This window comes from Pan paniscus, chromosome 3 (genome assembly GCF_029289425.2).
Source record: "Pan paniscus chromosome 3, NHGRI_mPanPan1-v2.0_pri, whole genome shotgun sequence".
NCBI classification, from domain to species: Eukaryota; Metazoa; Chordata; class Mammalia; order Primates; family Hominidae; genus Pan; species Pan paniscus.
The window spans coordinates 150356336-150370089 of record NC_073252.2 but is presented as its reverse complement, the minus strand read 5'-3'; the positions used below and the strand labels follow the sequence as shown (position 1 = coordinate 150370089).

The window sequence follows — 13754 nt, the reverse complement described above, 5'->3', positions numbered from 1 at the left end:
TATAACCAGTATGTTTAATCTAATTGATATGTTGTATTTACTGTTGTTTTATGTTATATATGTTTTTCTTTTACTCTTGTTAAAAAGTTATTTTTACTAATACAAAAATCTTCCTTTCTCTAGATATTTAGAATGTTGGTCTTAGCTCTTATAGTTTCCCAGTCTTTTTGGTATTTTTGTTGTCATTACTATGTTTAATTTTGTTAACCAGAATTCATGTTTTCTTTTCTTCATCCATTTAATTGGGCTTTATACTTTTTTTTTTTTTTTTTGGGACAGAGTCTCACTCTGTCACCCACACTAGAGTGCAGTGGCGCGATCTCAGCTCACCGCAGCCTCTGTCTCCCAGGTTCAAGTGATTCTCCTGCCTCAGCTTCTCAAGTAGCTGGGATTACAGGCGCTTGCCACCATGGCTGGTTAATTTTTGTATTTTTAGTAGAGACAGGGTTTCGCCATGTTGGCCAGGCTGGTCTCGAACTCCTGACCTCAGGTGATCCACCCACCTTGGCCTCCCAAAGTGCTGGGATTACAGGCATGAGCCACCGTACCCATTCTATACATTCCTTTGCATAAATGTTGTGTTCTGAGGAAAATTTGTGTCTGAGCATTTAATAATTTAAAAAATTACCATGTGAGTGGATTTATTTTATATGAATAATGTGCCACATGTAAGTTGTTCTGCAGTTGATTTTCCCTTTTTGTGGAGCTTTTACAATATTGTTAGTATGTTTACTTGTCCCTTTTTCCCCTTGTATGTGTAGCCAAGTAATTACAAAAAATGGTGCACTTTGCCATATCTGAGCTTCTCTTTTTCCCCTCAAGTAGATACTGTGCATTTGAACTGCAAAAAGGGTCATATTCTTGCTTTATCTATAATCTCTTTTAAAGGCAAAGGCTGATGGTTACTTTTTCTTTAATAAGAATCTTGATTTTTCATTTTGTATCTTAAATATCTTAAAATGATATTTATCATTTTAAGAAAAAAAAATCCTCTATACATAGTTGTTAGAAATTTATGTAGAATGGATGTTGGAACCCAATCATAAGGCTGTAAAACCATAAAATAAGTAGTAATAAATTTTAAAAAATGAATAGGATTTGTATGAAGAAAATAACAACACTTCATTCTAGGATCAAACAAATGAAGAGAGAGCTATTTTTCAGAATGAAAAACCAAATAGTGTTGAATGTAGACTCTATTCAAAGTTCTAGTCTGTAAAATTAATAGCAATTCTAGTCAAAATAGCTGTTTTTTCTTTTGAGAAGTTCGGGAAGTTTGACAACCTGATTGTCAAATATATGTTGTAGAGTATGTTAATGAAACTATCCAGTGTAAAATTTAAAAATAAAGACCGGTATTGTTATATTGTACTGTATTGCTTGCTATACTGTAGTGGTGTAGTAATTAAAACACCATGCTAGTGATACAGGAATAGGGTCCAAATAAATAAAAACTGAGAAGGAAATTGTATACACATGCAGGTGTGTGTGCGCACACACACACACACAACACAGAAAGGGGTTTTTTTTGTTCTGTTTTTTGTTTTTTGGAGACAGGGTCTCACTTTGTTGCCCAGGCTGGAGTGCAGTGGCATGATCATGGCTCATTGCAGCCTTGACCTCCCAGGCTCAAGCAATCTTCCCACCTTAGCCTTGTGAGTAGCTGGGACTATGTCTGTGTGCCACTGTTTCCAACTAATTTTTGTACTTTTTGTAGAGACTGGGTTTTTCATGTTCCCTAGGCTGGTCTTGAACTCCTGGGCTCAAGTGATCCTTCACCTCAGCCTCCCAAAGAGCTGGGATTACAGGTGTTAGCCACCACGCCCAGCCTCAAAAAGCTTTTTTTTTCCCCCCTATAAAGAGCCATATATCTAAAAAGGGAAACAGATTTGACTCTATTACAATGGAATTCTGTGAGAGAAAACATTTTAACAAGATCAGACTATCTAGTAGAAAAATATTTGTAACATATAGCAAAGTTTTAACAAACATAATAAAGACCTTCTAAAAATTAATAAAATTGAAAAAATGGGTTATGAATAAGTACAAATAATTCAAAGAATGTACACAAATTAGTTTTCATAGAAATATGCATAAAGATATATGTACAAGTATGTTAATTTTAGCATTATTTGTAATACCAAATAATAATATTCCAACAAAATAGTTGGAATAATCTGAATGTTCACCAGTAGGGAAATGGCACATCTGTATTTTAGAATATTAGCAAGCTGATTAAAAAGAATAAGATCTTTGTGACCAGGTATGGCAAAATATCCCACATTATTCATGAAACTATAGAATGATCTGTGTAGTATGATCTCATTTACTTAGCTCAGTAGGTCTATTGTTTGTGGTAAACTTAAAATTATTTTATTTATCTTATAGGATAGGGACTTTTAAGTTAACCTATTAATATTATTAGGAACTAAAATATATCACTGTAAGAGAATAAAGACAAATATAGAATAAAAGGAACTAAGAAAAATATTTTACATCAGATTAATTGGAAATATTGGTATGAATCCATGAGTAAATAAAGAAATATCTCTCCCCCCACCCTGTTCTGTCTACCAGAAAATATAAGAAGCATGGACAATCTCAGTAGCAATGGTTACATGCATCTTGGTTGCTAAATATGGCTCCCCATTGAAAGAATTCAAGATGTCTTAGAAAAATAGATGATCCCAGTTCTTAGGAAAACACACAGCAAGCCAGAAAACAAGGAAGTGGTGAAAAACTGAGGAATTATGTAAAAAAGAACCAACTCAAAGGAGTTCTAGTGGCCACCTCCGAAATAATGATTGCAATCACAGGCATATCTTGGAGATGTTGTGGATTCGGTTCCAGACCATCACAATAAAACAAATATTACAATAAAGTGAGTCACACACATTTTTGTTTTCCTAGTGCATATAAGTTATGTTTATACAATATTGTAGTCTGCTATGTGTGTAATAACATGTTTAAAAAATGTACATGCCTTAGTTTAGAAATACTTTATTGCTAAAAATTGCTAATAATGATCAACTGAGTTTTTAGTGAGTTGTTCTAATCTTTTTCCTGCTGGAGGGTCTTGACGCGATGTTGATGACTGCTTGCCAGTCAGGGTGATAGTTGCTGAAGGTTGGGGTGGCTGTGGCAATTTTTAAAAATAAGACAGCAATGAAGTTTGTTACATCAATTGATTCTTTGATGAAATATTTCTCTGTAGAATGTGATGTTGTTTAATAGTGTTTTACCCACAGTAGAAATTCTTCAAAATTGGAGGGCAGTTCTCTCAAACCCTGCTGCTGCTTTGTCAACTAAGTATGTAATATTGTAAATCCTTTGTTATTATTTCGATGATGTTCACAGCATCTTCACCAAAAGTGGATTCCATCTAAAGAAATCACTTTCTTTGCTCTTTTTTATAAGAAGCAACACCTCAGCCATTAAAATTTTATTTTGAGATTTCAGCAATTCAATCACGTTATCAGGCTCTGCTTCTAGTTCTCTTGCTATTTCTATCACATCTGCAGTGATTTCCTCCACTGAAGTCTTTAGCTCCTCACATCCATGAGGGTTGGGATCAACTTCTTCCAGACTTCTGTTAATGCTGGTGTTTTGATCTCCACTCATGAATAATGAATGTTTTTGAAGGCGTCCAGATTGATGAATCCTTCCCAGAAGGCTTTCAATTTACTTTGCCCACATCTATCAGAGGAATTCCTATCTATGACAGCTATACCCTTATGAAATATATTTCTTAAATAATAAGATTTGAAAGTCAAAAGGGCTTCTCAATCCATGGCCTGCTGAATGGATGTGGTGGTAGCAGGCATGAAAACAACATGAGTCTTCTGGTATATCTCCATCAGAGCTCTTGGGTGACCAGGTGCAATGAGCAATGTCAGTGAGCAATGAGTAGTATTTTGAAAGGAATCTTTTATTCTGAGCTACAGTCTCAACAGTGGACTTAAAATATTCGGCAAACCATGGTGTTAAATAGATGTGCTTTCATCAAGGCTCTGTTCTGTTTGTACTGCACAAGCCAGAGTAGATTTAGCTTATTTCTTAAGGGCCCTACAATTTTTGGAATGATAAGTGATCATTGTTCCACTTGGAAGTCACCAGTAGCATTGGCTCCTAACATGCTGAGTCAGCCTATCCTTTGAAGTTTGGAAGCCAGGTATTGACTTATCCTTTCTAGCTAGGAAAGTACTACATGGCTTCTTCTTCCAGTAGAGAGTTATTTCATCTACATTGAAAATCTGTTGTTTAGTGTAGCCACCTTCATCAGTGATCTTAGTTAGATCTTCTAGATAACTTGCTGTTACTTCTCCATCAGCACTTGCTGCTTCATCTTGTACTTTTATGGAGACAGCTTCTTTCCTTAAACCTCATGAAATAACCTCTGCTAGCTTCAAACTTTTCTTCTGAAGCTTCCTCACCTCTCTCAGCCTTCATAGAATTGAAGAGAGGACTTTGCACTGAATTAGGCTTTGGCTTAAGGGAATATTGTGGCTGGTTTGATCTTCTGTGCAGAACACCAAACCTTTCTCCATATTAGCAGTAAGGCTCTTTCTTGTTCTTATTATTCATGTGTTCACTGGAGTAGCACATTTAATTTCCTTCAAGAACTTTTCTTTTCCTTTTTTAAGTTGGTTAACTGTTTGGCACAAGAATCCTAGCTTTCGGCCTATCTTGGCCTTCATCATTCCTTCCTCACTAAGCTTAATTATTTCCAACTTTTGATTTAAAGTGAGTAATGTGTGACTCTTCTTTTCACTCCAACACTTAGAGGCCATTGTGGGGTTATTAATTGGACAAATTTCAATGTTGTTTTGTCTTAGGGAATAGGGAGGTCTGAGGAGAGGGAGAGAGATAGGGATTGGCTGGTGGTTGGAGCAGTCAGAACACATGCAACATTTATCAGTTAAGCTTGCCATCTTCTGTGTTGGTGATTTGTGGTGGCCCAAAGCAGTTAAAATAGTAACATCAAAGATCACAGATCACCATAACAGATACAATAATAATGATAAAGTTTGAAATATTGTGAGAATTACTAAAATGTGATACTGAGACACAAAGCGAGCACATGCTATTTGAAAAATTGCACCAAATAGACTTGCCCAATGCAGGGTTGCACAAACCATTGTTTTGTAAAATCCACAATATGTTTGAAGTCCAATAAAATGAAATGCAGTACCAGGAGGTATACCTATAATTGTAAAACCTTTGATTGAAGAAAATAATCCATGAGTCCAGAGAGATAAGAAGAAAAGGAAGGCCCTCCTTTAGAGAATTGTAGTAGCAGTGTTAGAACTGGAAAACTGTACTGTAAACTCCAAAGAAACAATCTGTGCCAACAGCATCAATGGATGCCAAAACCTTTAGGTGTAAGAGTGCTGTGAACATGATACGTATGCAGTGGTGCCCAATTATTCTGTAAATCTTGTACGACTACAAAGGGAAAATGTGCCTTTGCAATAGATCTGTAGATTGCCACTTGAACTAAGTGGTCACACTTATAATGGGACAGCCTGATACCGTGTTCCTTTTGTTATGATATAATATGGAATGATGTAACCTTGGGTGTATTCTTGCCTAATGTTTATCTACAATCCAGTCAGGTTTCTAGACTTGACCTTGTTTCCAAGAAATACAGGAAGTTGTGGAGTAAGTCAGAATACATTCTGGGAAGCAGTCAGACAAATCTAGGATGTGGGACATTCTGTAAGAAAACTGGCCATGAGTCCTCACACATCATTGTCTTAAGAAAAAGATATGTGTGTGTGCGAGAGACTATTCTAGGACAGGCGAGACCAAAGAGATTTAACAAGCAAATGTTATACATAAATTTTCATTTGCCCTTGGATTGCTCTCTCAACCCTGAAGGCTTAAAAATAGATATCTTTGAGACACTTGAGAAAACATCAAGATACCAGCTTACCTTATTTTTACTTTATTTGACTGGATGTCTTAATGGTTTTATTACTTTGTAAGACTTGTTTTAAAAGATATGTTTCACTACTCAGTATAGTCTATGATAAAATCAGTAAATATAAAATATTTGTCATTTGCATCTTTTAGGAGGTTCGTCTCCATTGATGAAAGCTCAGCTTATGTGTAACTGTCTTCCAAAGTAGCTTGCTTGGAAGGACATTCACTGTCATCATATTCTGCCTTATTTCATAGCTGTGTAATCAGATCTACTACATCCTTGTTTATTGTTTATTAGATTACTGTTTTAAGCCTATTTTAGTTCTTTAATCTGAGAATAACAGTTGACTCAGTTAATTTCATTAAAGCAAGATTGCCTGTAATTTTTTTATAACCTTAGAAAAGTACTATGCCCAACAGCAAAACAAAAACCTAATTCAAATATGGGTAAAGGACTTGAACAGATATTTCTCCAAAGAAGATATAAAATGGCCAATAAACACATATGAAGAGTCTCAACACCATTAGTCATTAGAGAAATGCAAATCAAAACCACATTTAGATACAATTTGGCTATTAGCAAAGACACAGAAAATAGCAAGGATTGGGAAGGATGTGGAGAAAATTGGAACCATGCCCGCACTACTGGTGGGAATGTAAAATGGTTCAGCTGCTATGAAAGACAGTTTACCAGTTCTTCAGAAAGTTTGATGTAGAATGATTGTATCATCCAACAATTTCACTCTTAGGCTTATCTCCAAAAGAATTGAAAGAAGGGACACAAACTGGATAACTTATACATCAGTGTTCATAGCAGCATTACTCATACTAAATAAAAGATGAAAAAGGCCAAATGTCTGTGAACAGATGAATGGACAAATGTGTTTATACATATAGTAGAATATTGTTCAGCCATAAATACAAATGAAATTTTGGTACATGGTGCAACATAGATAAACCTTGAAAACATTGTGCTAAGTGAAATAAGCTAGACAGAAAATATTGTATGATTCTACTTAGATGAGATACCCCAAGCTGGCAAATATATAAAGCTGGCAAGTGTAATAGAAGTTACTAAGGCCTAGGGTGAGGGAGGAATGAGAAGTTTGCTTAATGAGTATAGAGTTTCTATTTGGAATGATGAAAAGTTCTGGAAATGAACAGTGGTGATAATTGTACAACATTCTGAATGTACTCAATGCTACTGAATTGTCCATTTAAAAATGGCTAAAATAGTACATTTTTTGTATATTTTATGATACAAAAATATTTTTAAAGTAAAAGTTTGTATTTTGATGTTACTTGTGAAAAATATTTTCACTAATAAAATTTTGTTTGTTGTTTCATTGCTGCCTCTTTGAAAATGTATTAAAAATTATATGCATTTTGAAATATTACAGCTATATAAATGAAAAAGAGTATCAGTAAAGAATTTTAGCTCAATACTCTCATATCATGTTATTTATTGTCCTTTCTGTTTCACATTAAGATATACAGAGTCAACAATTTAAATTTGCAGATTAAAAAACACTTTCTGCTTTTGGCCCTGTAGAAATAAACCAAACTGGAAAAGGTGTCATGTTTCCTAGATTGTGGACACAGAAAAAGAAGAGCTCAAAAGGACAAGTAACTCAGCACAGTAGATGGTTATTGACCTGATCATATTTAAGAATATCCTAAAAATGCAAAAATGTTACGAAGCAAAACTGGGAAATACTGGGATGATATATGAAAAATTCAAATGACAAATATGCAGTGGTTGAGTATTTATGGGTTTTTTTGGGGTTTACTATTTTTTTCCCCCAAATTTAATGTCTCCTCTTTTAAATACTTCTACCGGATTCTCTTTAGATGATGCTGCAATTGGATTGAGACATTTTCATTGTTTGGCTTTGTAAGATTTCCAAATGCGTATAGTTGTTAAAATACGTGTTCAATGAGGGTGGAAGGAAACACACAAAAATAGAAGTATGTCATTCTGGTAAGAGATGATAGGTCCGATGACTGCTAATACTTTTCCAAATGGCCTTATTTGGATCCTTCTTAGAACTTTTATATTTTTCTAATATTGACCTACCCCTTTGGAACTAGAGTCCCATTGTCAAGAACTGTGAAGAATCTTGACATTTTACCCTACTTGCAAGCTAGCAGTTACTCAGTTGTAGTTTTATGGATAGTGGTTAAAGATATGAGACTCCTGAGTTGGAGTTGAAGGACAGTTTATTAGTGCAGCAAGCAGTAGCAGTGACCAGAGTATTAGCTTCCTTTTTTTTTTTTGCCGCTTTTCCAAGCCCTGGTTCCCATATAGTAGTGTGAAGAGGAGGGCTACATGATGCTTGTACACACTGTGGATTGCATAACAGATGTGGAATCCTCAGCTTCTTACAGAACCTGAATAGTAGTGTATAACAGGAAGTAAGAACGCCTTTCTTTGCTTTGGAGCAAGATACTGTCTTTGTCTCCCAACACTATTGCTGTAAAAGTATCCTCAAAAGGATAGTGCAGACCAAAAGGGTAGTTGAGTGTCTTGCTCCTAAGAGGTGCAGAAACATGAGAGTCTCATAGAAAATTGTCTCCCAATAATATTTTCTGCTCATTTCTATACTATTTTGTCTTAAGGCAAATTTTTTTCATGAGTATACCACTCTGATTTATCTGACAGAAGATAGTGAAGTATCTGTTCAAATAGTTAGCTGGCTTTTAAAATCAGGTTATTTGCTTTCTTATTGTTGAGTTTGAGAGTTCTTTCTTGATTCTGGGTACAGTCCTTTGTCAGATGTGTGATTTGCAAGTATTTTCTCTGAGTCTGTGACCTGTCTTTTCATATTCTTCAATCTCTTTTACAGAACAGAAGTTTCTAATTTTGATTACTATCAAGTTTTTCTCTTATGAATTGTCTTAGGAACTTTTTGCCTAGTTGAAAATCACAGAGTTTTTTTCTTTGTTTTGTCCAGATGTTTTATTATTTTGTGTCTTACATTTAGATCTGTGATCTGTCTTGCATTACCTTTTGTTTGCATAAGTTATGAGGTAGAGTTCAGGTTCATTGTTTTTGCGTATGTATATTTACTTGTTCTAGCACTATTTGTTGAAGAGACGATCTTTTCCTTCAGTGAACTGCCTTTTTACCTTTGTCAAAAATCAATTGCCCTTATTTGTAAGTATATTTTGCTGGATTTATTATTCTGTTCTGTTGATTTCTGTGTGTGTCCTCTTGCTAATACATCATTGCCTTAAATAGTAACAGTTTTATGGTAGTTATTGAAATTAGTGTTCTCAAATTTTGTTCTTTTGCTGAATTGTTTTGGATATTATAGTACCTTTGCATTTTCTTTATAAATTAGGAATCAGCTTGTTGATAGCTACAAAGATACTTTGAGATTTTGATTGGTGTTATGTTTAATGTACATGTCAGTCTGAGGAGACTTGACATTTTGCCAATATTGAGCCTTCCAATCCATGAATATAGTTATTTTTCCATTTTTTAGGTCTTTGATTATTTTCATCAGTGCTTTATAGTTTTCAGCATGCAGATCCTGCACATATTTTGTGGAAGTGTATCTTTTCCAGATGCTAATGTGAGTGCTACTGCTTTAAAAATTTTTGATGTACTAACTTATTGCTGATATATAAAAATATGGTCGATTTTTACATATTGATTTTATATTCCACAACTTGTTAAAATCATAATCATAAAACCCTTTGGATTTTCTATATAGACAACATGCTTTTGAATAAAGGCAGTTTTACAAAATTTCATTTTAAATTTGTATACCTTTTATTTCATTTCCTTTCTTAATTGCACTTGCTAGAGCTTTCCAGGACAATGCTGAATAGAGGTGGTAAAAACACATCTTTGCTTTGTTCCTGGTGTTTTATTACTCTTTTATTATTACTGTTATGTTTAGAGATGGGGTCTTGCTCAGTTGCGAAGGCTGGAGTGCACCGGTATGATCAAAGCTCACTGCAACCTCAAACTGTTGGGCCCAAGTGGTCTTCCTGCCCCGCCTTCCTGAGTAGCTGAGATTACAGGCATGTGCCATCATGCCTGGCTAAGTTTTTTATTTTTTGTGGAGATGAGGTCTTGCTGTGTTCACAGGCTGGTCTTGAACTCCAGTCTCAAGTGATCCTCCCACTTGTACTGGGATTACAGGCATTAGCCACCACACTTGGCCTCTTATTATCATTATTATTATTTATATATATAAATAAATATATATATATTTATTTATTGAGACAGAGTCTTGCTCTGTCAGCCAGGATGGAGTGCAGTGCCACAATCTCTGCTCACTCAACCTCTGCTTCCTGAGTTCAAGTGATTCTCCCACTTCAGCCTCCTGAGTAGCTGGGATTACTGGCGTTTGCCACCATGCCGGGCGTGGTGGCTCACGCCTGTAATACCAGCACTTTGGGAGGCCAAGACGGGCGGATCATGAGGTCAGGAGATCAAGACCATCCTGGCTAACATGGTGAAACCCCGTCTCTACTAAAAATACAAAAATTAGCTGGGAGTGGTGGCGTGTGCCTGTAGTCCTAGCTACTTGAGAGGCTGAGGCAGGAGAATCACTTGAACCTGGGAGATGGAGGTTGCAGTGAGCCAAGATTGTACTATTGCACTCCAGCCTGGCAACAGTGAGACTCCATCTAAAAAAAATGTTATGGGATGAAATTTTAAAAAGACCTTTGAAAGATACAAGATAATAGGATTCAATTCTGTATAAGGTAGAGATAAACTGTTGATTTGTACTAGTTTGATTTGTGAAATATTACAATTAGGCTAAATCAAATAGGTGATGGGTAATTTGAGAATTGATTTCTAATGCTTTGTCCTAGATCATTCAAAATCTGATGTTCACATAACTACTTAGAACTCTTGACTAGTTGTCTGTGCTTTTTAAAAACCTTTACCTGGCTGGCTACAACTTTTCTACCGCCATAATTAAAATTGAAAACAAAATAATTAGTCTCTTAGGAAAATAATTTACGAACACTATCTAAACATGCTAGATTTAAAACTACCAGTATTTACATGGTTAGAATTCATGAACAGTCTTCATTAGACTTACTGCTGAATGACCAGCATACAGTCGCTGAATTCATTGTGCATCTTTTAAGGGAAGATTGTTTTGCTTGTATCTTTGCAGTCTTCTCTGAGATCTTTAATGTTACTAGAAGTTATAAAGTTTGGTTAATTTTCCTAATAAGCCTTTATCTGATTCTATGGGCTATTTAGGTTTGGGATGGGATCTGTTGTCTTAATTTGGTCACCATTGGCTCTTGGCTTCAAAGTGGACCCTAAACTATATTCCTAGTCTGTCTAGTATTTGTCTTTTTTTTGCTGAGATATGTGACCCCTGGGGAGGTTTCCCTTATTTTCAGTAAGTTAATCTTTCTCTTTTAGGAAGAAAAGACAAATTTCTCATAAGGGAGGGATTTTTTCCTTTCTTGTTCTAGAGTGCCTCTCAAATTAACAATTTTGTTCATATCAAAAGTTGCCCATAGTGATCACTGTAAGTCTCAAGTTATTCTTGGTGAAAATATGCCATTTAGAAAGATAAGTATCTGAATTGGAAGAAGCATGTTTCATGCTTGGAGAGGTTGTAGAGTTAGACTGACTTAAAAAGTCAGTTTTATGCAGCCTGGGCAACATAACAAGACCAGTTTCTATGGAAAATAAAAAAAAAAATTAGGCAGGCGTGGTGGTGCACACCTGTAGTCCTAGCTACTCCAGAAGCTGAGGTGGATTGCTTGAGCCCAGGAGTTTGAGGCTGTGGTGAGCTATGATAATGCCACTGCACTTCAGCCTGGGCAAAAGAGTAAGACCTCATCTTTTAAAATATATATACAGGTTTTTCTTCAAAAGATTCCAAAGGTACTGCTTTAAAAAATGTAAGATTTTCTAAGCAACAGGGACGAGTACTTTGCTTTAAAGTTTTTATGAATGCGTGGCTTGGCTATCTGGTTGCTTTTGAAATCAACATCTTACTAAGCTATTAATGCTTTTAAAATGTGTGCAGAATTACATATTTGTAAATTTAACTTGAGTCTGTCTAGGAAAGCATTAGCAAGACTTTTGTTTTTGTTTTTGGAGACAGTCTTGCTCTGTCGCCCAGCCTGGAGTGCAGTGCAGGTCACTGCTCACTGTAGCCTTCACCTCCTGGGCTCAAGCTATCTTCCCACCTCAGCCTCCTGAGTAGCTGGGACCACAGGTGTACATCACCACACCCAGCTAAGTAAAAAGATGTATTTTTCATAGAGACGGGGTCTCCCTATGTTGCCAGGCTGGGCATTAGCAAGATTTTACGGGAAATTTTTTATACCATTAGTAGAAAATAATAAGGAATCCTTTGCTGGTAAAATTTATATTGAAACTACTCTTAAATATATTTATATAAAATGACCAGAGATATTTAATTTACCTTTATATAATAAATATAAATTGAAATACATTATTAGGAGATTCAGATTTTTTAATTAGTAAATTACTTAGTGTGATGGCTTAAAGTTATTGAGAGGTAATTTTTCATCTTTGATTAGAAAAACTTAAAAATTGTATAATTTACATACACAAAGTATATATGAGCTTTTTATATTGATGAACTTTACAAAATGAACACACTTTTGTAACCACAACCCAGATCAAGATATCAGCTTCTCAGGAGCTTCCCTGTATCTGTCATATTCCTTTACATGAAAGGTAATTAATATTCTGACTTTGTAATTAGAGATTAGCTTGGCTTTTTTTTGAATTTTTATAAATCATAAAGTATATAAGACTATATGATTTATAAGTTTTTTCAAACTGGCTTCTTTCCCACAGCAGTATGTTTTTGAGATGGATATTTGGCTTACAGCATTTTTCATTTTCACTGAGGTTTAGGGTTTCATTGTGTTAATATCCTTAGTTTATTTCTCCCTTCTGCTGATGGACATTCAAATTATATCAATTTTGGGTTCTTACAAATAGTGCTGCTTTGATAATTCTTGTACATTTTTTTTGTGCATATATGTACACATTTCCATTGAGTGTATGCTCAGGGGTAGTATCACTTAGTCTTTGGGTTTATCTTCAGCTTAGTAGACACTTCCGAACAGTTTCCCATACTGTTTGTATTATATTATTATACATTTTTACCTGCAGTATTTTAGAATGTCAGTTGCTACAGATTTTTGCTTACACTTGGTATTGTCTTTTTTTAGATAAAAGTTAGTCATTTTGGAGGGTAGTAGTATGTCTTTGTGAAGTTTTGTTTGGTCTTTAGCCTATCTTAAAAATCGGTTTTTTTTTTTTGATGAGTTGAAGTATTTTTAAAGAATATATTTTGGGTATGAGTCTTTAGTGGAACATGTGCATTGCTGATATTTTCTCCTACACTGTAGCTTGCATTTTCATTTTTAATTTATTTAAATTTTATTTTATTTTTCAAGAGACAGGGTCTCACTCTGTCACCCAGGCTGGAGTGCAGTGGCCTTATCATAGCTTATTGCAGCCTTGAACTCTTGGGCTCAAGCAGTCCTCCTGCTTCAGCCTTCTGAGTAGCTGGGACTGCAGGTATGTGCCACCACACCTGGGTAATTTTTAAATTTTTTTGTAGAGACAGAATCTCACTATGTTGCCCACACTAATCTCAGACTCCTGGCCTCAAGCAGTCCTCCTGCCTGGGTCTCCCAAAATGCTGGGATTACAGGTGTGAGCCACTGCGCCAGTCATTTCCTTCTTTCCTTCTTTATCTCTTTCCCTCTTTCCCTCTCTCTTTCTCTCTTCCTTTCTCTCTCCTTCCTTCCTTCCTTCCATCCTTCCCTCCCTCCCTCTCCTCCCTCCCCCTTCC

At 35.5% G+C, this 13754-nt stretch overlaps 1 protein-coding gene across 2 annotated transcripts in view; it reads left to right on the top strand.

The window, feature by feature from the left end:
- Window positions 1-13754, top strand: part of FBXW7 (F-box and WD repeat domain containing 7) — a 214009-nt gene that overhangs the window by 50138 nt on the left and 150117 nt on the right. The window lies entirely within an intron of this gene.